This window comes from Pseudorca crassidens, chromosome 3, assembly GCF_039906515.1.
Source record: "Pseudorca crassidens isolate mPseCra1 chromosome 3, mPseCra1.hap1, whole genome shotgun sequence".
NCBI lineage: Eukaryota > Metazoa > Chordata > Mammalia > Artiodactyla > Delphinidae > Pseudorca > Pseudorca crassidens.
The window spans coordinates 54,914,098-54,936,081 of record NC_090298.1 but is presented as its reverse complement, the minus strand read 5'-3'; the positions used below and the strand labels follow the sequence as shown (position 1 = coordinate 54,936,081).

The following is a 21,984-nucleotide window of genomic DNA, read 5'->3' as shown; positions in this document are numbered from 1 at the left end:
ATTTCAGCACAGTCCTCGTTTGGAAATCTGGACTGGAAGGCAGTAAGGTAAAGAGGTGTAACTCATTCTAAGATGTGAGCTCCTGGCAATTTTCCATTTTCACAAATTCTTGAGTTTAAGAATTTGCAGAAGGACTTGGAAACACATGTTATGAAGACTGCCAACTCAAATGCACCTAGGCGTCACTAATATATCCTGCTTCATCAGTTTGGAATATGAAATAACCTCGCATTTCTTTGAAAGGTCAATTTATAATAACTTTAAACCCCTGTGCTCACTGAGAAGAGAAGTCTATACTTTCTTTGCTGGCCATTGCTCATGAGGAGACTAAGAACCCAAGTCCACAAAGGACCCAAGTCCACATTCACTCAGGGAAGATGATGACAGCTCTTGCTGTGTCTCTACTGAAAGCATCAGTCCATCGGTCTAGTGCAAGCAGAAAGGCTGCTGCCACCAATCATCTGGGGTCAGGGAAGTCGGCAGGGCAGAGTGCTTCTCCCTAGAGTGCCATGTTCCACTCAGCTATGAGGCTCCATGCCACAGCAGTTGGGGTTCCAGCAGGGGAAGTCTTCGTGATCAGTACTCTTTCTCACATCCTCAGCTGTTTTCCACTAGGCATGGACACTGTATGAAGATGAGTGAATCGGGAAAGGACAATGTCAGTGCCAGACCAGCTCTCCTCTTGGACCATCTTGACCCTGTTCTCGAACTGAAGGCACTTGAATGTACCTGATGGTGAGTTTCCCCTTGAGCCCACCCTAAAGACTTTTCTTGCCAAGTTAATTCAATTTAAAACATTTCCGTATTTCAGAGACGTTCTAATAACTTGGAGTATCTAAAACAAGGACTTTGAGCCTTGTTTCTCTTCAACCTCCAAAGAATCCCCCGAATCCCATTATAAGTACAGGATTGGTACTTAAAGGAGTGCACTGTCTAATGCCATTGCCAATAGCAGTCAAGCACTAAGACTTTGTTAAGTCAGGGAATACCCTCTTACAATGCTTACATGTGAACCCTGGGTGAGCACTAGCCTTACATCAACTGAACCTCTCATATAGCTCAGCCCACGTCAAAGTGCCTACGTCAAAGTGATTTGATAGCTAGAATCAGAAACAGCAACTTTTAAAATGACCTTTTTCAAATAATGATAATGAAATAATAATTTTAAGTCCTACGTCACTGGGTGATAAAGACAGACCGATAGTCTGTGGGAATTGACTACATGCTGAGTACTTTCATACGTATCATCCTTATTAATACTCAGTGAAAAGGAAAGAGGAGGAAGGGAAGGGCCCTGAGCCCCGAGATGTGCAGATACTATGCTAGTCCTGATGTACTCTGTCTCATTAGAAAGCTAAGGCTGGGAGAAGTTAAGGAACCTGTCAATGTTCACACAGCCAGTACATGGCAGAGCTGGGATTCAGAATCAAGTCTTCATAACTCCAGCATCCATGTCTTAACCGCTGTACCCTAAGGCCTCTCTGGCTTAGCAATGAGGCAAGTTGTTATCTCATCAAAGCGGCACAAAACACAAAGTATGAGGTCCATCTAAAATTCTATCGCCGGGCTTCCCTGGTGGCGCAGTGGTTGGGAATCCGCCTGCCGATGAAGGGAACAAGGGTTCAATCCCTGGCCCGGAAAGATCCCACATCTTTCCCACAGTTGTTGCTGCGGAGCAACTAAGCCCGTGCTCCACAACTGCTGAGCCTGTGCTCTAGAGCCCATGAGCCACAACTACTGAAGCCCGTGCGCCTAGAGCCCGTGCTCTGCAACAGGAGAAGCCACCGCAATGAGAAGCCTGCGCGCCGCAACTAGAGAAAGCCCGCGCGCCGCAACTAGAGAAAGCCCACGCGCAGCAACGAAGACCCAATGCAGCCAAAAATAAATAAATAAAATAAATAAATAAAAATTCTATCTCCTTCTCTCCTTGTAGCTCTGTTCCATGCCAGGTGTGCTTTGGTGATTAATGCTTTTGAAGCTCTGGGTGTGTCCAGATGATCTGCTATCTACAGCACACAAATGGGAAATTTCAAGATGGTGTTCTTTAACAGGCTTGCCACCAAATGCTGTCAGAAAACTAAAATTGTCCAGGCTATTTTGAGACCAAACTCAAAGTTTTATCCAGCTTCTCCTCAAAGTAAATTGACATCCATGAATCTCGGAGCTGTTCTCTGCCTCACATTTTAGTTGGAGTCCTGTAGCTAGAGTTTGTGTTCAAATTCATGTCCCTGTGTTGACCCTAACGCTTCTGAAAAGCCCAGTGGAATTACAGGGTCTCAGGTGGAATTGGGGGCCTGCCTTCATTTGCTTCAAAATAAAGACAAGAGTTGAATCAGAAGGTGAACACAGTACCAGGAATAAAATTAGAATCGCCCGTCTTATGTTTACACACCTCATAAGCTGAATGTGGGCATAGCTTGTTTACTTTTAAGTATAAATTACCAAGTTTTCCCACCTTGAGATAGAAACCTGACCTGTGAGACAGAATTTTCTCTTCTTCCTTCCTTTTCTAACAAGTAGGGATGACTCGGTGAAATGTGTGTTGGTTTTCATTCCAGGTGAGAAAGTAGAAGTAAGGCCGCAAATTCTGAGTAATGCATCTAAGATGCATCTGAGACCAGACTGGACGGGACACTAAAACAAACAGTAACGAGGACCGGAAATATCACCCCCCCCACCCACCCGCCCCATCATTGGCGCTTGACACTTGGTCCTGGGTCCTGGTGTCCTCATAGTCACTGTGTAGCAAAGGAAGTGATGCAGGGTGACACACACAGAGAATCTTTTCCTGGAAATGGGTTCAGAGGACAGCTTATTATACACAGTAAGCCCTTGTGTATGTGATTGAAAATAAACTCAGACAGTGCATCAGGTTACAGTTATGTGTTGAAAGGCGAAAATCCGCCTATCCACACGCCCTGACCGAAGCCTTTGCCCGAGCCTGGAATCCCATCCCAGGACCTCAGACTAAGTGATCAGACACTTCTTTACGCAGAGTCCAGTGACTTAGAGATAGACTTCCATGGAATTTAAACTTAGTTTAAAAAACACATAACTTTTTGGGACTTCCCTGGTGGCGCAGTGGTTAAGAATCCGCCTGCCAATGCAGGGGACATTGGTTCTGTCCCTGGGACGGGAAGGTACCATATGCCGCGGAGCAACAAAGCCCATGTGTCACAACTACTGAGCCTGCGCTCTAGAGCCCGCGAGTCACAACTTCTGAGCCCACGTGCCACAACTACTGAAGCCCGCGAGCCTAGAGGCCGTGCTCTGCAACAAAGAGAAGCCACCACAATGAGAAGCCTGCGCACCGCAACGAAGAGTAGCCCCTGCTCGCCGCAATCAGAGAAAGCCCGCGCGCAGCAGCGAAAGCCCAACACAGCCAAAAATAAATAAATAAATACATAAATACATTTATAAAAAAAAAAAATAAAAATAAAAAACACATAACTTTTGGGGTCTTTTTAAGAAAGGAGACCATGTTGTATGAGACGGTCACATGATCTTTTATCTGTCAGCTCGTTACTGGTTACCCAAATGCCACTGTGGAGGGACTATTCTGGGTCATCTTTCACATATTTTCCTCATTCATTGTTCTTGATATTATCCAGTCACAGCGTGTTTGTTGGCCCCAAGCTGTATGAATGAAAAGTATGACAAACTTTCAAGCTTTGTCCCTCCGGACAGAAAAAAAATAATAATAATTTTTTTATCATTGCTTTTGATTCTCTACTGAAGTTCTTGTTAAGAAAATAACATTTCTGGACCAGAAAATGGTGTATATGGGTCAGGGTGTTATGTTTTTTCTTCCCCCATGATGTACATCTCAGCTGAAAGGTTTCCTTCCTGTCTTCCTTTCCCATGCTGCACAGCTATGGTTCTGGAGCTGACTGTATAATTTCAAGAGGATAATTTTCTATCAACTTAAAACACTTAGGAGGACTCAGGAAAAAGTCTTTTGGCACCTACTTAGGGAGAACTATTATTCTGGTTGCAGTAACATTTTGGAAATAAGAAGTGTCTTTAGTCTCATGATTACATAAATTTCTACTTGGCAAACAAGGATTATTCTGGCATTGTGGGCCTAGAATTTAAGACATCATCTTTTTTACCTAAATTCCTTTTCTGTGAATCTACATTGTTGGTGAGGACACAACCCAGGGAGGTATTTTTTGTAATTCAGTGCTCAAGAATATGGACAAAGGTTCAGGGGACTTAAATATTTTAAATTGTTTTAGCAGGTCCAGAGGACTGGGAGGGGGAATCACAGCTTCTCATTCAGTTAGCCCAGGGACAGCTACAGGAGAGAGCTCTAGGGCACATGGGGGGAAGCATGGCTCCTGTATTTTCATAATACGCTCCCTGAAACAGAAACATTTCAGGTAGTAAATGAGTCCCAGTGGCAGCTTCATGCTATAAAAAGAGTTAGAACTTTTGCCTTAAGTATAGGTTCCCAGCCTGTGCACTGTGGGCTCCTGGCAGTCTGCAGTTTTGTAAAGGATGAGAAATTGGGTAGAAAATAGCCTGGATGGTATGTCTCATACAATAGTGTCCTAGGTCAACTAACATAGGGGCTAAGGCCCTGGAGCCTTACAGGTTCGAATCCTGGCTATGCCTCTTACTAGTCGTATGGACCTGAACAAGTTATTTCCCTTCTGAGTGCTTCCGTTTCTTCATTTCTGCAAAATGTGGACTAGTGTCACATACTTAGGAGTCAACACACTTTGGCTATTGTTACTGTTTGACAGATATATAAATGGCTGCCATCATGATAAATTAAAAAGACATTCAGGGACTTCCCTGGTGGCGCAGTGGTTAAGACTCCACGCTCCCAATGCAAGGGGCCCGGGTTCGACCCCTGCTCAGGGAACTAGATCCCACATGCATGCCACAACTAAGAGTTCGCATGCCGCAACTAAGGAGCACATGTGCTGCAACTAAGGAGCCTTCCTGTCACAACTAAGACCTGGTGCAACCAAATAAATAAAATAAGTAAAAAATAAATTTAAAAAATAATTTGAATGTGATTTCATTGCTACTCTTTGCAAATATATAAAGTTTCAGTGGATGGAAACCAAATGTAGGATTACCATCATATGGGAGATTCTTGTTCTCAGAAAGGGATAGAAGGAATAAAGAGGTGGGGCTGAGTTATCCTAAAATAGAGAAGAAGATACATATGACAGGCAAGGCCAATGTCTCCCATTAAGCACAGTAGATAGATAGTCTAGGACCCATGACACTTTTAAGAGCTCATAAAAATGTTCTTTTATTTATTTAATAAATTTATTTATTTTATTTCTATTTATTTTCAGCTGTGTTGGGTCTTTGTTGCTGCTCCCGGGCTTTCTCTAGTGGCAGCAAGTGGGGGATACTCTTCATTGCGGTGCGCGGGCTTCTCACTGAAGTGGCTTCTCTTGTTGCGGAGCACAGGCTCTAGAGCGCAGGCTCAGTAGTTGTGGCTCGCGGGCTCTAGAGCACAGGCTCAGTAGTTGTGGCTCACGGGCTTAGTTGCTCCGCGGCATGTGGGATCTTCCCAGACCAGGGCTCGAGCCCGTGTCCCCTGCAATGGCAAGCGGATTCTTAACCACTGCACCACCAGGGAAGCCCATAAAAATGTTCTTTTAAAATTACAAGAAATGTTTTAATATGTAATATTAGCATAGAACTTTTGCATATAATTTTAATATTTTCATAGGGGAAGGGTCCAATGAATACAAAGGTATTAGGGCCCACGGAGGTCATAATGTTGCCCTGACTTGGCAAGTGCCTCTGTTACATTTGCTCATGTACTTCTCTGTGTCCCCTACTGAATGGGGAGCTCTTTGAGCAGAGGTTGCATCCTCTTTGCCACTGTACACACAAGGCCTGTTGTGGTGCCTGGCACATAATAGGCAGCCAGTAAATATTTGGTGAATGAAGGAAATGATTAGCATTTTGGGTCACATGCAACAAGCGTGATGCCCTGGAAAGAGGGTTGTTGCTAAGTCTCTATGCGAGCCAGTCTGAAGGCAGCCTAGAAGCGCATTTGAAAGTGGTGTCTGTGTTCCATGGATGAATATTTAAAAGGATGGAAAAGTCATTGAGTAGGGCAAAAGAGAGAGAGAGAGACATATTCTGTTTTCTCTGGATTTTCTTTAGACCAGTCTTTGCATGAAAGACTGAAAGTTTAGGTCCGACTGGGGCCCAGCTCCTGGGAAGGGAGCCCTCAGAGATGGGTCTTGGAAGAGTGAGGCTATTTGTAGCAGAAGGGGCAATGCTACCGCAGAGATTTGAGAACACCCTCCCAACCCTCCCTTAGAGCTCTTCTGGGTCCTCCACTGCCCGAGACAGGGAAGGGAGAAAGTACTTGGAGGCAACATCTCCAAGAAGCCAAGCTCTGTATGGTAACTAAGAACCAATCCAATTGGAGTCAAGTTGAAACATCAAGGTTCTGATCCGAGATCACGGTGAGCTGGATCCACTTCATGGAACACTGGGAGGTGGCAGAGGAGATCTGGGAGACAGGGGACAGAACTGGGGAGAAGAGTGGAAAAAATCAAGATAACCAAAGTCTGGGGGAAAAAGGAAAATATTTTTACTTTGGATTTTTAGGTGAATTAAAAATCTTTTGGGCTTCCCTGGTGGTGCAGTGGTTGAGAGTCCGCCTGCTGATGCAGGGGACACGGGTTCGTGCCCCGGTCCGGGAGGATCCCACATGCCGCGGAGCGGCTGGGCCCGTGAGCCATGGCTGCTGAGCCTGCGCGTCCGGAGCCTGTGCTCTGCAACGGGAGAGGCCACAACAGTGAGAGGCCCACGTACCGCAAAAAAAAAAAAAAAAATCTTTTGCTTCAATTCTTGTATTCAAAAATATTTCAAATACACTGATCTATTTACAATTGGGAATATCATACAGAAATCAAAATAAGTAACTATATGAATGATTCTTAGCAATAAAATACTTAGTTTAAAAAAGTCCCAAAGTATTATATACAGCCTGATAGCTTGAGAAATTTTTATATGGCGAGTTTTAAATACTATAATTTCCTCCACGTACCCACCACTCAGCTTCCATCTTGGCTGATCTTGCCTCATCTATATGCTTTGGCCCTCCTTTATTATTTTGAAGAAAATCTCAGTCATCAGTGAATACCATTTTTATAATGTTAAAAATAACTAAAATTTAAAAAATATTTTCGTGAATACAGTACATGCAGTAAAACTATATCAAAAGAGACTCAAGGCCTTGAGAAGCACAGCACTTTGGATGACGGTGACTGCGGGTGAGGGGAGCGTCAAGGTGTGGACTAGCGTCTGAGATTTTGTCTTGAGTGGCCAGTTCTGGGTACTCAGCACCCTGTTAAAAATAACTGCGTAAAGAATTAGCTAGGCACATAAAAGTAGATCATTCAAGAACCAACAGGAAAGAGTACGCGAACCAAGCATTCAAATTCATCCAGTTCTGTGCACTAAGAGTCCCATTGGTCCCCTTTTCTGTCTGAGTGAATGAAGTCATCATTGCCTTCCTTTTCAAAGGTGACTACTGCGTGTGCCAGAAGAGGACTTTGAATCTCACTTGTCTGAGGTCCTGGGTAGATGGGTTGGACTATGCATGCATCCATAAGCATGCCCTGGTCCTTTTTGCTTTAACCCACTTCACTTTGCCTTACTCCTGCCTGAATTCTGGGACCTATAACCACAGCTTGGTAGAAGAGGCAGCAGAATAATTGCGTCCTGCATCGGAGAGGCACGATCATTACAGCCAAATGTACCGTGAGGGCTCCAATAAGATGCCTGTGCAGCGAACTTTATTTCTGGCAGGAGAAATTTCAGAGCAAGGGGGAAGATAGGGAGGAAGGAAGAAGAGAGAGAGGAGAGAGGTGAAACAGAAAGAGAAAGAAAGCAGGGAGAGTGTTTACTCATAGCTATTTACAGTATATATTTTCTCAATCCAAGATGTATTTAAATGGATTAATTTGAAGAACTGTTCAAATTTGAACAGTTCTTGAAATTTGAAGAACTTTCAGCCTGTGTCCTGACTTGAGTTTTAGATGTCAATACAATTTTGGTCAGTTGAATTGCTTGATTTAATTAACTCTGAGCTGTTAAGCAAAGGGGTGGGGGCAGAGTGTAATGCATTGAGACCCCCTCTTTTAACCCATGTTCTGACCTATTGAGCAGGTCATGTAAGCTCTCTGGGTCTCAGTTTCCACATCTGTGAAAACAAGGAGGATGGACTAGAAGATTCTAGGATCCATTTCAGGGGTAACATTTTGTGATTTTCAGTGCTTGAACAGACCATAAATAGCACAGACAAGGGTATTTCACAGGGATTTAAAAGACCAGTACGTTTGGTCTCTGACTCCCCAGACTGATGTTCTGTTTCTACACATGCAGTAGCTTAGGTCTTGAGCTGTCATGTATTTCCACATTTTCTTATGATTTGAAACCTTAAAAGGAAATGAGGGTTGCAAAATCTTCTCCCCAAAACCCTGTGTTAAATGGAGCAAAACTTTTCTTAAATAAGGAAGAGTTCTCTGAATGGGAACAGCCACTAAATCAACCTCAGATTCTAGGTATTCGCTAACACAAGTCACAGGTAGAAAATGTCTCTCTAGTTTGGAGAACCCTAGGATACTGAGAACCAGTCCTGAAATACACACACACACACACACACACACACACACACACACACACACACACACACACACACACACCACATTTATAATTGAAGGAAGCATCTTTTTTCAGTCTGTGCAGTCTGATTTAGGGCCCAGAATCATGGCTCTTCTATCTAGAGAGGAACAGGTGACAAGGCATTAGATGCTGTGCTTAATATGTGATGAAGGTCAAATATGTGATGAACACATTATTTAATAAATAGTGCTGGGATCACTATTTGTTCATCTGAAAAATGTCAAGTTGAACCCTTAACTCACATTATATACTTAAATACATTCCAGATGGACTAAAAAATTAAATAGAAAAGTAAAACTACAAACTAAGTAGAAATAACATGGATATAATTTTGGATTGAGAAGCCTTTTCCAAGACAGAAACTATGAAGAAATAGGTGGATAAATTTGACAACCTAACAGTTTTATATTTCTGTACATCCTAAAAATATAAAAGTTAAAGGCACAGGACAAACATGATAAAGAATCAGTATCTCCCTGATAGCAAGAATTCTTATTAGTCAATTCAGAAAAGATACCCCTCCAAAAGAAAAAAAAAAAATTGGCATAGGCAGTTGGCAAGAAAGAAGTAGAAAATAGCCTCAGGGATCATCAAAGTACAATAAATTAAAACAACAAGATACTATTTTGCCCATGAAGTCAAAGAGTTAAAGGACTGATAATAGCCTTGGTAATGGTGTGGTGATATTAACACTCTAAGGTTAGATTTACTCTTGGCTTTAGTATAAAATCTTAGGAAAGACATGAAAGCTTTCTGAGCCTCAACTTTGTCATCTCTAAAATGGAGCACATGATAGTCTCACAGGGTGAGTGAAAAGATTAGATGAGATAATGAATTTTAAAAACAACTTTGTAAATCCGAAAGGAATAGACACACAGCTATACAAGTATAATATACAGGTCTAATTACTGGGTCTGATAAGCCAGGTGGACCAGTGCTATGCCTCAAAGAAAAAAAGGGAGATGGAGGGGTAAGTAAACTTGCTTCCTCGATGCCGTATTTAAGCTAATGTACTACTCAGGTAAGTGCCTTGAAAGAGCTGTGTGGCACTGAAGCTTCAGTAAGCTACAGTTTAGAGGTGCTGCTAACAAGGACTGAGGCAGCTGGATATTGTCATAGGAGCAGCAGACACAAAGAGGGCCCTAAAAATGATGTTGGCAGGAGTGGATGCCCCAAACCACCACTCATTGGCAGCAGCCATGACAAGAAGTAGTGATGGAAGCCACTTCCAATGACAGAAACTTCCCCAGTGGAGCATCTGCTGAGTGTGGTCCCTGGTACAGGACTGTGTCCCAGGAGAGGAGCCACTAGCAGCGAGGTCAGTAAGCCTGGCAGGAATTACCCTCGGAGCTACCGTTGAGAGTGGCGGCTCAGAGATGGCACTGTGGAGATCCCGGGGGAGGTGGAGACCGTTGGTCTTCTGTGTAGTAGTTAAAACATGTGGGCTTCAGACCAGGCTTCCTGGGTTCAATTCCTGATTCTACCAGGATTTGTGTGACCTTGGGGAAGGTCTCTGTGCATCACTTTTCAGAGTTGTTCAATGTAGATAATAATTGCATCTAACTGATATGGTTATTGTGAGAATGATATTAGTTAACACACATAAAGCATTTAAAGATTCATGGACCATAATACATGCCTCACTCATGTTAAGTATATATTATTGCTGTGGTTATCGGTAATCCTACTGCTATCACTACCATCATCTTCTTTAAGAGAGACTAACAGCTTCTCACTAGGAAACTTGGCATCACTGGAGGCTTATATTTTTGGTTGTCACCACCATGCAAGACCTAGAGCTCCTCTATTTCTCCAAAAGGAAAGAAGGTCTAATAAAAGAGCTGTCACTGTAGCAGTAGATTATTCCCCTTGCTACATAGAGAAGTATTCATCTGTCATTTGACTCCGCCTCCTCTTTTCCATGGAAAGAAAGAAAGTAAAAGTCTTCAGCCTGCACTATGGGAACTTACAGCATTCACCAAGATGTAGCAGCCTCTCACATCCACCAGAGACCCCTTTCAGGTTCACAGTCTCAAATCCATGCTCCAAACAAGTGCCCCCAGTGGGAGGACTATTACTATACCCCAGCAACAGAGAAGCCAAGTATAACTTCTGTTCCATGTATTCAACAGTAAGTTCAAATATCTCAACCATGAATATTTCCTAGAGAATATCCCATGATGGTTTTGGAATTTCCAATATAGAGGAGCTTGATAAAAAAATGAATGAGAGCAGGTCAAACTTCACTTCCCAAATGACTTTGCCCTTCCCTTCTAGGTCAAAGTGTGCTTTGTGCCCTGGTGTTAGTGGTGCTATAAAGCAAAACCTTTTCCCTATGTAATTTTGAAATTTAAAAGATTTGAGAAACTAATTTTAAAATACAGCATTTGGGTGACTGTGACCAGTGACACGTGCAGAGTGAACCTGCAGTCAGGGATGTCTGATCCCTACCGCCCCAAGTTTGGTGCTATTGAACAATTGTAACTGCCAATCAGAAGAATGCTCACTATAAGATGTCCCTATTTAAGGCATGTGATTGGATTAGCAATTAATTATTCATGTCATAAGAGAGAGAGAGTATACTTGCTATGACCAATAGCTCCTGGTATGGAAAAAGGAGAGGCTCAAGAGATGGTCTGGGTCATGCTCATGCCATCAGACACACAAGGTACCTTCATCTCTACTCTAAAAATGAAATCACCAAGGTTTCAAGAGGTTAATTGACTTGTCCAAGATCACTCCATTAGATCATTATTAGTGGGAGGGAACAAGGGTGAAAGGAAGAAAATAACTATTTGCCTTACCTGCCATCCATACTATCTTTTGCTCCAGGGAGAACAAGGAGCCATAACCATCAATAACTATAGAATATACACCAAACTCTCCACTATAAACTATAGAAGAGGTAGTCAGAGAGAAGGAGAGTAGAAAAGAAACAAAATGCCTGGACACTCAAAATGGACACAACAAATCAAATCCTAGATGTTGAACAGGCAGGACCCTTGGACAATGGGTCTACCCATGTTGTCAGGGATGAGTTGAAAGAAGAGAGTTATGAGAGGTGATGGTGCAGTCAGCATTGTTGACTTCTCAGAGGAGCAACTTGACTTTCCTGTGCTGTTTATTCCCAGCTACTCCGTTGGAGCAAAGGGACCACTATTACTTCTGGGCTTTCTTAGGGGTTGCTGAAAACATGTTCTGCTTTCCATGTGTAGTAGCATCTATAAAATGAGAATAACAATGATAGCGGTGATTTTGGAGAGTGGTTGCAAGAACTAAATTGGATGATATTTGTGAAGTAGTCAGCATTATGTCGAGCACATCGTTATTCCCTAACAAAAGTGAATCCACTGCTTCTTTTCTTAGGAAATAGAAGTAGGGGCAAAAACTGGTATCATACTCTGTTGGCCTTTTCCTCTTTCCCTCTTCTCTGCTTTGAACTTGAAATAAGAGTGCCTGGGCTGAATAATATACTTCTATTGTAGGTGTTTTTTTTTGTTTTTTTCCTTTATCTCTTGAACTGTGAAATATCAGAGTAAAACCAAGAAAATAAATGTTCGATTCACCAGCATTTTGATCTTGTGCAAACCTTTGATAAGATAAGGCAGTTTCACGCAACCACTTGTTACATAGTCTCAGTGTCATATATTTATGAGGAATGGAACACTATTACTGTAGATTTAATCTGGATGTTGTATCAAAGTGTATTATCAAGCCAAGCGTTCAAGTTATGCTGTTAATGTGACTAAACCCAAAGTAAAGACAACAGAGCACTTACTCATAACACACTCTAGAGCAGGAATAAAATTGGGATGTACCTCTGAGGGGCTGCGGCTGGGGATAGCCTACTGATATTTACAGAATATGCCATGTTTCAGAGGACGCATCTCTCCCTCTGTAGTATGACTTGAATAGTATTCTGATCCTGCTTGTTTTAAGAGGGTCAACAAATCAGCCAACCTTAAGAAGAGTCATATAAGAAAAGTGCACTTGTGTTATCAGAAGGTAGGGAAGAGTGGGGATAGATCTGTTAAAAGCCCACTGACCACAAAGGAAGGGCAGATATGCCAATCCTACAAAGCTTTGGCTGGACCACGGAGCTCAGAAGCAGGAACTGTTTCTTTAAGAGAGAGGAAGAAAAATGAACCCAGAGTCCATTATGGAGGGAAAACTCTTCAGTACATGGTATTTGTATTAGTTGGAAACAACAAACTTTGGCTGAGTTTTAATTTTAAAAAGTTTCTTGAAGACATATTTAATTGATTCAGAAAAACCTGGAAGATGGAGAACCAAGAAAATAAAGAGGCTAGGACCAGAGCCAAAACAGTGCTACAGGAATTTTCTGATCGGGATGGTGTATTGGTTTGCTAAGGCTAGCATAACTAAGGACCACAGACTGGGTGGCTTAAACAACAGAAGTTTATTGTCTTACAGTTCTGGAGTCTAGAAGGCCAAGATTGAAGTGTCTGCAGGGCTGGTTCCTTCTGAGGGCTGTGAGGGAAGGATCTGTTCCAGGCCTCTCTCTTTGGCTTATAGATGGCCTTCTTCATGTTCAAATGGCATTCTCCCTGTATTTCTCTTCACATTGTCTTCCTTCTTTGCATATCTCTCTGTCCAAATTGCTCCTTTTTATAAGAACATCAGTCATTTTGGATTAGTGCCCACCCTAATGACCTCACTCTAACTTGATGACCTCTGCAAAGACCCTATCTCCAAACAAGGTCACGTTCTGAGATACTTGGGATAAAACAATCAACATAAGAATGAGGGGGGAGACATAATTTGACCCCAAACAGATAGCCCCACTCGATACTACTTATAGGACTCTGTTTCCTTCTGGTGCTATTACCCCTGCTACCTAGATCACTGAGGGAGGAATGCTCCACTGCCCCAGCTGGAAGCATTTGGCTGGACTTGGTCTCATGCACACACCACCCCTGCCAGTGAGCAGAAAGAAAACTAGAATTGGACTCTTCAGTTTCTAGAGTGGGAGGCAGGTTCTGCCTTCTGCCAAGATGCATGCTATGAGAACACCTTAAAAGGATGTTTCAGTGGCTGAGCAGTTAAAAACCTGTCAAGTAGCCACGTCAGTACTTTTTCAGCCAACCAGTGTCTTCAGGGAGGCACGTTAGTCTTCAGAAAGAGGCTCTGAATAACATATAAATAGAGGGTCTAGAACCAAGTCAGTTGAAGAGGGACTCTAATGATTAATGGCAAAACTTGTAAGTTGTAGTCCAAGTCTCTCTCTCTTCAGATTGAGAGAGGTGGGATAATGTGGAGCCTTTCTGCTCAAAGTAATTGACTTCTGCCTTCACAATCCCAAACGGAAGAGGCAAGCACCCAAGTCCCTGTAGCCCTTGTCCTCTCTGACTTTGCCACCACAGTCATCTGTGATGAGACATATAAGTGCTGAGAAGTGGGGAGCAAAGGTTTCTTTGGATTAGGAGAGAAGCAAAATGAGGCAAATGATGCCAGAGCCCTTGGTCAGAATCACTGCTGAGTAATAGACATCCGTGTTAGGAGAGTCTCTATGGAAACTTATCTAGAGAGAAGAGTGTCAGGGAGAAAACTCAGTCCTGTGTCTTCTCATGGGAATACATAAGAATCAAATGAAATACGCACCTGAGAATGCACAGCTACTGCCATGACAAGGTTCTTGGCTTCACACCTCTCATGACCATGCCTTCTATGGGCGATTCTTTCTGCAGGGCTCTCTTGCCCACTTGCAGTTTCATTATTTATTGAGCACCTGTTGGGCCAGGCACCGTGCTAGGGACTGGAGACGCAAAGATGAAGAGACTTGATCCCTGTCCTCAGGGAGATTGCAGCATACTGGGGGAGACTGACATGCTCATAAAGAGCTACAAAACAATACTTTTAAAGCATATATCAGTATGTGGAATTATGTGTATTTTCATGTGTTTATAATTATTCACTCTCTGTCCTCCACCACTACAGTGTAATGGACTTTGTTACATTCACTGCTGAGTGTGCAGCACCTCAGCACCTCCAGTCTAGAGAATGTTCGGGATTCAGTACATATGCATGAGTAATTTCTACACTAGAAGCATATCAAAAAGAGTGTGCAAGTCTGCTGAGGGAAGTCAGGGAGGCTTCCCAGAGGAGAAGGCTCTACGTCATCATGATTTGATCTCATTGTGGTGGATTAATTGCATTATCAGCCATGGGATTTTCATACCTCCCTATATGCATGCCCTCTGACATTGAGCTTGACCATGTGGCTTCTTTGGACAATGGGATAGTAGCAAATTTGATGCAAGCAGAAACTTGAAATGTGGTTTCTGATTTCTCTCTTGGAACCTTGCTGCCACCAGAAACACAAGCCTAGACTAGCCTGCTGGGAGACAGGAGACCATATGGGACAGAGATGAGTTACCCCAGCTGAAGCCCATCCCAGACCAGCTAGCCCCATGAGAGTGGACAGCTGATTGCAGATATGTGCATGAGCCCAGGCCAGATCAGCAAAGCTGCCCAGCTCATTCATAGAGGAATGAGAAAAAAATAAATTGCTGTTTTAAGCCAATAAGGTATGAGGTAATTTGTTACACAGCATTACTGTGGCAGTAGATAACTGATACACTCACCATCTCACTCAACAACAACCTGTGAAATAATACTTTTTATTGCCACTTCAAATATAAGAAAACTGAGGTTCAGAAACAAATAAATAGGAGGAAAATAGAATTTAGCCTGAGTCTTTATACCATAGCTGCCTTTATATTAGAAATATGACTCTGATATATCATGGGAGCCTGTGAGTTAATGATGTAAAGGAAGGGAGGAAGGGAGAGAGGGAAGGAAGAAGGGAGAGAAGGAAGGAAGGAGGGATGAAGAGAGAAAAAAAGGGGGGAGGGAGGCATCTCTTTGTTCCCCAAGGCAATGTTCACTAATTTAGTCACACAGGTGGTACTTAGGGAGTTCTCAGTGATGTTTATTATAAACTATAGGCTAAATTAAGAGATAGATGAAAGGGACCTTTTTAAGGGTGAAAAAGGAAAAGAGGAATAAGCAAGAAAGAACAGGGAAAAGGCTGGATATGTTTCTGTTAGATGAAATCATTTATCCTACTTTTGGCTGGGTGGGCAGGGAAGGACTGTCTGGAGAGGTGGCAATCTGAGATCTGAATAACAAGAAAGAACCAGCCATGTGAGGATCAGGGAGAACAACATTCCAAGGCAAGAGAACAGCTGTGGCAAAGGAACAAAAGCTAAAACAAGCTTGGCAAGTTCAAGGACTCAAAGGAGGGCTAGGGTGGTCTGAGCAAAGTAGAGGAGGAGGGCAGATTTTATTCTAGGTGACGTCGGACTTGGGCGTTGAAAAATGTGGCTCTAGATTGTGGGGAGAATAGACTACAGGCAGGCAAACATGGAAGCAGGGAGCCCAGGTAAGAGGTTAGCATTGTTGTCCCCGGGAGAGCTGACGGCTGCTGGACTGTGACATTGGTGGTAAAGATCATGAAAGTGGAGTTTTCTTGGCGTTAGACTCAATCAGACCCGTCAATAAACTGGATATCAGGGAAAGGCAGGAATCAAGAATGACTCCGAAGTTTTGGGCTTGATCAACGGGGTGAGTAGGGGTGCCATAGAGACAACTGCAAGAAGAAGCGGGTTTGGTTTGGTTTTTCCCAGAGTTGGGGATTAATGGGAAAATGAGAATGGAGAGAGAAGAATGGGGATAAAGGGTCAAAACTATCGAGCCTACGCTGGAGAGAGACTGGGTTACCTTCTCCTCTACAGTATCACTCTGAAGCATCAGTCCACAGCCGGCGGGCCGTGATCTAGTGTTTTAACATGTGTGAATGATCCAGGAAGGTTGGATTGTTATGGAGTAAAGACAGACAATTAAAAAAATAGAACCACAGCACTGCTAAAAAACAGCTTCTTAGTAAATAGCAACAGCTCAAGGCAGAGCATGCAAAGTTTGTTTTTCCTCTCCTAACTTAAGCACAGCACACATGTGAGGCCAGCGCTAGGCAGCGGTGAGTCCTCGGGTAACCACCTCCCTTTCCACACACCCTTCTCTGCCACAATGGAAAAACGAGACCTTTGGGTCTCTTTTCTAATATAGCTCACACTTTAATAGCACTTCAGCTGGTTGCTGACAATAGCTCAGTGAGGAGAGCAGGAAAGATACGATTATCCCCAATTTTTAAATTGGAAATCTGAAGCAGAGGCAAGGCCAAGTGACTAATGAGTGATGGAGCTGGGACCTTCCAGTACCCAGGTCAGTGTGCTTTCATGGCGCAAGACTCTCTCTCCTTCCTAAGGCTGACTCTGTGTTGTTGAGGCTCAGCCCTTTGAATTTCTCAAACATGTTCTCCAGCCTCGGAGACCACCTCTGGTCAACCCCAGTTTTCAGTCCCCTCCTCTCCTCACCCCTTCCCTACCCAACATGGCTTCCACGGCTCATCCCTTCATCCATTAGGTTGTACACTCCGTGAAGCCCCATGAGAACCCATCCTGTGATGATGTGAATTCAGTAGACGTTCTCTACGTGGCCCCATTCTCATTTCACTAACCTAGGCATAACAAGGCTCTCCACTGTACACCATATGCGTCATGTTATGATGGGGTTTTACTCTACGATCCATTCCTTTTTACTCCTCCTCCATCACATCCACTGGCCAACTGTTCACCTCAGGTTCAGTACTTGGGCTGCCAAGAACTGCTGGGGGAAATCACCCATCGGCCAGGTGAAGGCAAGTTCAGGCTCTGCCCTGAGATCCTGCTCTATCTCCAGTTTGTTTTCCTGAACTCTGTTTCAAGTCTTTCTACTCTTTACACTTCAGATCCCTCCCTCACTTAAAGGAGATGACTTCTTACTTCACAGGGACAATAGATTTCATATAGAAATGGCTTCAGTTTCTGGCCATGGGATCCACATATGTTCCTGCAACAGCATTTGTTGTTGTTGTTTTTTTTTACCCTTCCAATTACAGTGAAGGAGTTGGTCCTTCTCTGTTATAAGGTCTCTTCATCCACTGTGCTCTGGATCCCATGTTCCTCTGTCTTTCAGCTTGTGTATTTCCAAATTCTTCCTCAACAGGTTCAAGCCTCTATCAAAAAGTAAGACAAAACAAAAATCCTTCCTTAGACTTCCATCTCCTACTCTAGCCATTATTTTGTCAGTCTCCACCCATTCATAGTGAACTTCTCATCTTTACCATCTTTTAAACTCTTATTCACTCTTCAACCTCTTACCAAACCTGGCTTCCTTCCCTATTACTCTATCTAAACCTGTTCCACTAACCCACGATCTCCATGTTGCTATGTTTGATGGACACTTCCTCATCTGATCTTATCTCTCAGACGTATGACACACAGTTAGACATTCCATACTTACCTTCAGGAAACATTCTGGACTTTATGGCATCATTTGCACTAGGTTTGCTTTTAATTGGCTGACCAGCCCTTCTTTTTCACTCTGCTCTGTAGCCACCTTATCTTCTTCTACTCAGCTATTAAATTTCTTCTCATTTGACACACTCCTCAGGTGATCTCATCCATACTCTGTACACAGATAACTCCCAAACCTTGACCTACTGCCAAGAACTTTCTACTGAACTTCAGACACATGTATCCATCTGTCTGCATGACGTCTGCATGGATAAGCTTAATAGACTTCAAAAAGAACATGGTGCAAATTTGAACTTGTGATCTTTCTCCTTGACATTATACTCTTCCTCCAGCAAATGACCCCACCATCCACTCAGTTGTGCCTGTAAAAATCCTAGTTGTTACCCGTAATAAGTACTGTCATTCTCGCCTGCTTAGCAGTCATTCACCATTGCACTGGTAACAGCTCCTCAAATTTCCTTTCCCACTCTGCATCTATTTGCTTCAGAGGGACAGATTCTGCCTTTCAGCCCCAGGAGTGAACATGATACCCAGGACTAACCAATGAAACTCAATTCTAGAATATTTCCTGAAAACAGTGAGAAGTTCTCTTCTGCTGGAGTTGCTACTCTGTGAGGATGTGAACCTGGAGCTGCCAGCATGTGGAAAGAGCTTTTCAGAGAGAGGGTGAAGCCAAAGCAGCAGATAAAGAATCAGAAAGAGATCTACTCTGTGAGGCATCATCTGAACTCCTGGATCCAGCCATGCCTGAAGCATCTGAGCTACTCCCAGGACTTTTTCTGCACCTGAATCAATCAATTTCCTTTTAGGCTTAAGCTAGTTTGAATTGGGTTGCAATCACCTGTACAGAAACCGTTCTATTATCTTTAGTGCCTCCCCTTCCCTCACCCCCTCACACCCCTCCCCATCCAATCAGTCCCTCAGTTTTTTTGATTCCACTTCCTAGTTAGCTAAATATCTCTAAAATCACTCTTCTTTGATTTATTCCAACCATCACTCTAGGCCAAACCATTATCTCTCAGCTGGACAATCACAGTGGCATTCTAACTGATTCCTTGTATCCCCTTCTGTTTCTTCAATCTGCTCTCTACACAATGGTCAGCAAGATCTTAATAAAACCTAAATCTGACTCTGTGTCTCTTCTACTTCGAGCTCCTTACTGCTTCCTCTTGCCTAGATAATTAAGTCCCCAAATGACTCACATGGCCTGTGGCCTCTGAATGGGCTGGTCCCTGTCTAACTTTCCAGGTTCATCTCATTCCATTTTCCCTCTTATATTCTCTTCATCCCAGCGATGTTAGGCACTACTGCTAAATCTCATCACCTTTGCAAATGCCATTCCCCGTGCCTGAAGCAGTCTTCCCCCTGGTCTCCCCTCAACTAACTGATTTAAAGTTCATTCCTCAGGAGAAGGCTTCCCTAACATACTTCCATGAGCTATCTCTCACACCCCAACACCTTGTATTCTATACTTTTCCTTCTCAGTATTTGTATTTGTCATCATTTAATTAAGCATTTAATGTTAATGATTAATTTCAAATCTAAGTCCCCCAATAGACTGTATGCTCCATGTGGGATCATGCCTGTTTTGTTCATCACTATAGCTTATCAAAGGGCCTGAGATCATTTTGAATAATTTTCCTTTGTTCTGGGTACTGGGAGATAGGGTGGGAAAGAGAAATTCAAGAAAAACAGAGATGTTTGATCAGGTTTACAGATTTCATTTTAGACTAAAAGCTGTATTTTTAAGCTGTTGACCATCTGTTATACCATTAAGGCAGTATCTCTTTAGGTGAAGATAAAGCAGAAAGTTGGGCAATTTCCTAAAAATCTGGTTTATGTACAGAATAAAATATGAAAGAAAAGAAAAACATACAAAACCTCAGCCTTCCTTGTTCTCTTCAACAAGGTGTTTGATAAAAAATAATAATAATAAAGAGAGGGAGGAAGCAACACTAGATTAAAGAATCTTAAGGGACATAATAAATAGGTGCAATGCAGGGTCCTAGGTTTGAGTTTGGTTTGGATAAACCACTGTAAAGGACATTTTGGGGACAAGGAGGGGAAATTTGAATACAGGTTGGGTTTTAGACAAGAAAAAAATTTATTGACAAGGAAAGATGGAGATTATTAACTAAAGAAAGCAGGTTACAAACAGCACACCGTCTCATTTTGGTAAAAATATGTATATGTATATTTATATATGCATGGAAAAAGCTTTCAGGATCTACACACAGGTGTGTTAACAGTGGTAATCTATGGGTGGTAAGAATACGGTGCTATCATTTTCTTATTTTTTTAATCTTAATTTATAACTTTCTGCAAGGCACAAATGCTGCTTTTTGTAATAATAAAAATTAAAACATGAATGAATTTTTAAACTGTTTCAAGTAGGCTTAAACTGACTCAGATTTTCACTGAAAGCTGTCCAGGAAATTTTTTCTGTGTCCTCCACCTTGGAAATGAATAGTGTGTCCCAACTTCTAAGTAGGTCTCAGCGTGAAGGATTAAAAATTTTAACAGTCCTGGAACTGAAAGGGAATCAATCAGATATTGAGCACGCATACATTTTCTCCCGGCAATGTCAGTAAACGACCTCCCCATGAGGAGCAGGGAAGGTTGCAAGAAAGCAACCTGACAACCAGGTGCTCACCAGTCAACACTGAAGCAACCGTTTACTGCTCTAATGGAAATATCCACAGTTCATCAACTCCTAAGGGTAGTAAGTTCACAGAAATTTTAGGAAATGCTGAGTTCCAGTGCTGTCGGACAAGGAGAAGGAAGAGTATTTTGAAGACAACTGCAAAAGACTGGAAGGGTCACTTATTGGATGCTATTGAACCGATTATCAAGAGACTTGCGTTCAAGCCTTACGCCTAAGGAACTGGGAAAGTTCACAGCCATGGGAGTCCTCATATTCTTTATCTATAAAGTGAGGTCTAGACAAAATCTAACATTTTAATTGCTTCACAACCATGGTTCATTGAATAACAAGATATTCTGTGGGAAACTAAGTTATAACATTAAATATCCCGGAGAATTTTGCCAACATCCCCTTTATGAATTCTCAGACTGCTGAGCTAGTTGCCTGTAGAGGGCAGTAGTCAGTTAATAACATCTTTTTGACTCGAGCCGGAAGGGACTTCATGGATCCCTCTTTGTTATAGAAAAGGAAATTGAGGCCCAGAGAAATCAGTTTACTTGCTCAGAATCACACAGGTAGCACTAAAGCAGAGGTGAAAATATCTTTTTTTTTCATTTAATTTTTTAAATTGAAGTACAGTTGATTTACAATGCTGTGTTAGAAAATGAAGAATTCTGATCCATGTTTAAAAAAAAAAAAAAACTTACACAGAGATCTAAACTTGAATTGCATTTAGTTGTCCATTTACTGAATCACCTCTTCTGAAAACAGTAACGTCACCACCACCATAAAACAAGGACACTATCCCAGAAAACCTACTCTTGAAGACATTTTTCTTGAAGACATTTAATTCCAATGTCACTCCCCAGTCACAGTGCTATCCAGTGAAATTCCCTCAGCCTGTTACCATTCTGTTGATAAACTATGCTGTTGAAATACTTCTTTGCCAAATGCATGTCTGTAGTCCTCAAAATGCTTTGGGGTACTGGGTGGTGTGTAGAGTTTTTATTTTTTTTCCCTCTTAATCCCATCCATGGCTGTGGTTACCTGAGGTTGGTGTTCAGTTATTTCAGTCATCCTGTGATCAGATTAGATCTGCCACTTTGCAAGGTTGTCTCTTCCTTGCCAATATTCCAGAAAATTCCAGTCCATGTGGTCAAATACTATACATGGACTCAGGCTTTGTAAAACCATGACGAGGATATGTTTGATGTGTTAGCTTTGGGCTTTTCAGTTTGTTCTTATTTTGAGAAATAGACATGTAGTGGCATCATGCCGCAGTAGGAG

At 42.5% G+C, this 21,984-nt stretch overlaps 1 long non-coding RNA gene across 1 annotated transcript in view; it reads left to right on the top strand.

Annotated features, from left to right (window-relative positions):
* The window catches only part of LOC137220711 (uncharacterized), a 583,372-nt gene that overhangs the window by 538,790 nt on the left and 22,598 nt on the right, over positions 1-21,984 (top strand). The window contains exon 5 of the long non-coding RNA XR_010941755.1: positions 602-735. This is a non-coding gene — a long non-coding RNA (uncharacterized lncRNA). The remainder of the gene's footprint in view (positions 1-601; positions 736-21,984) is intronic.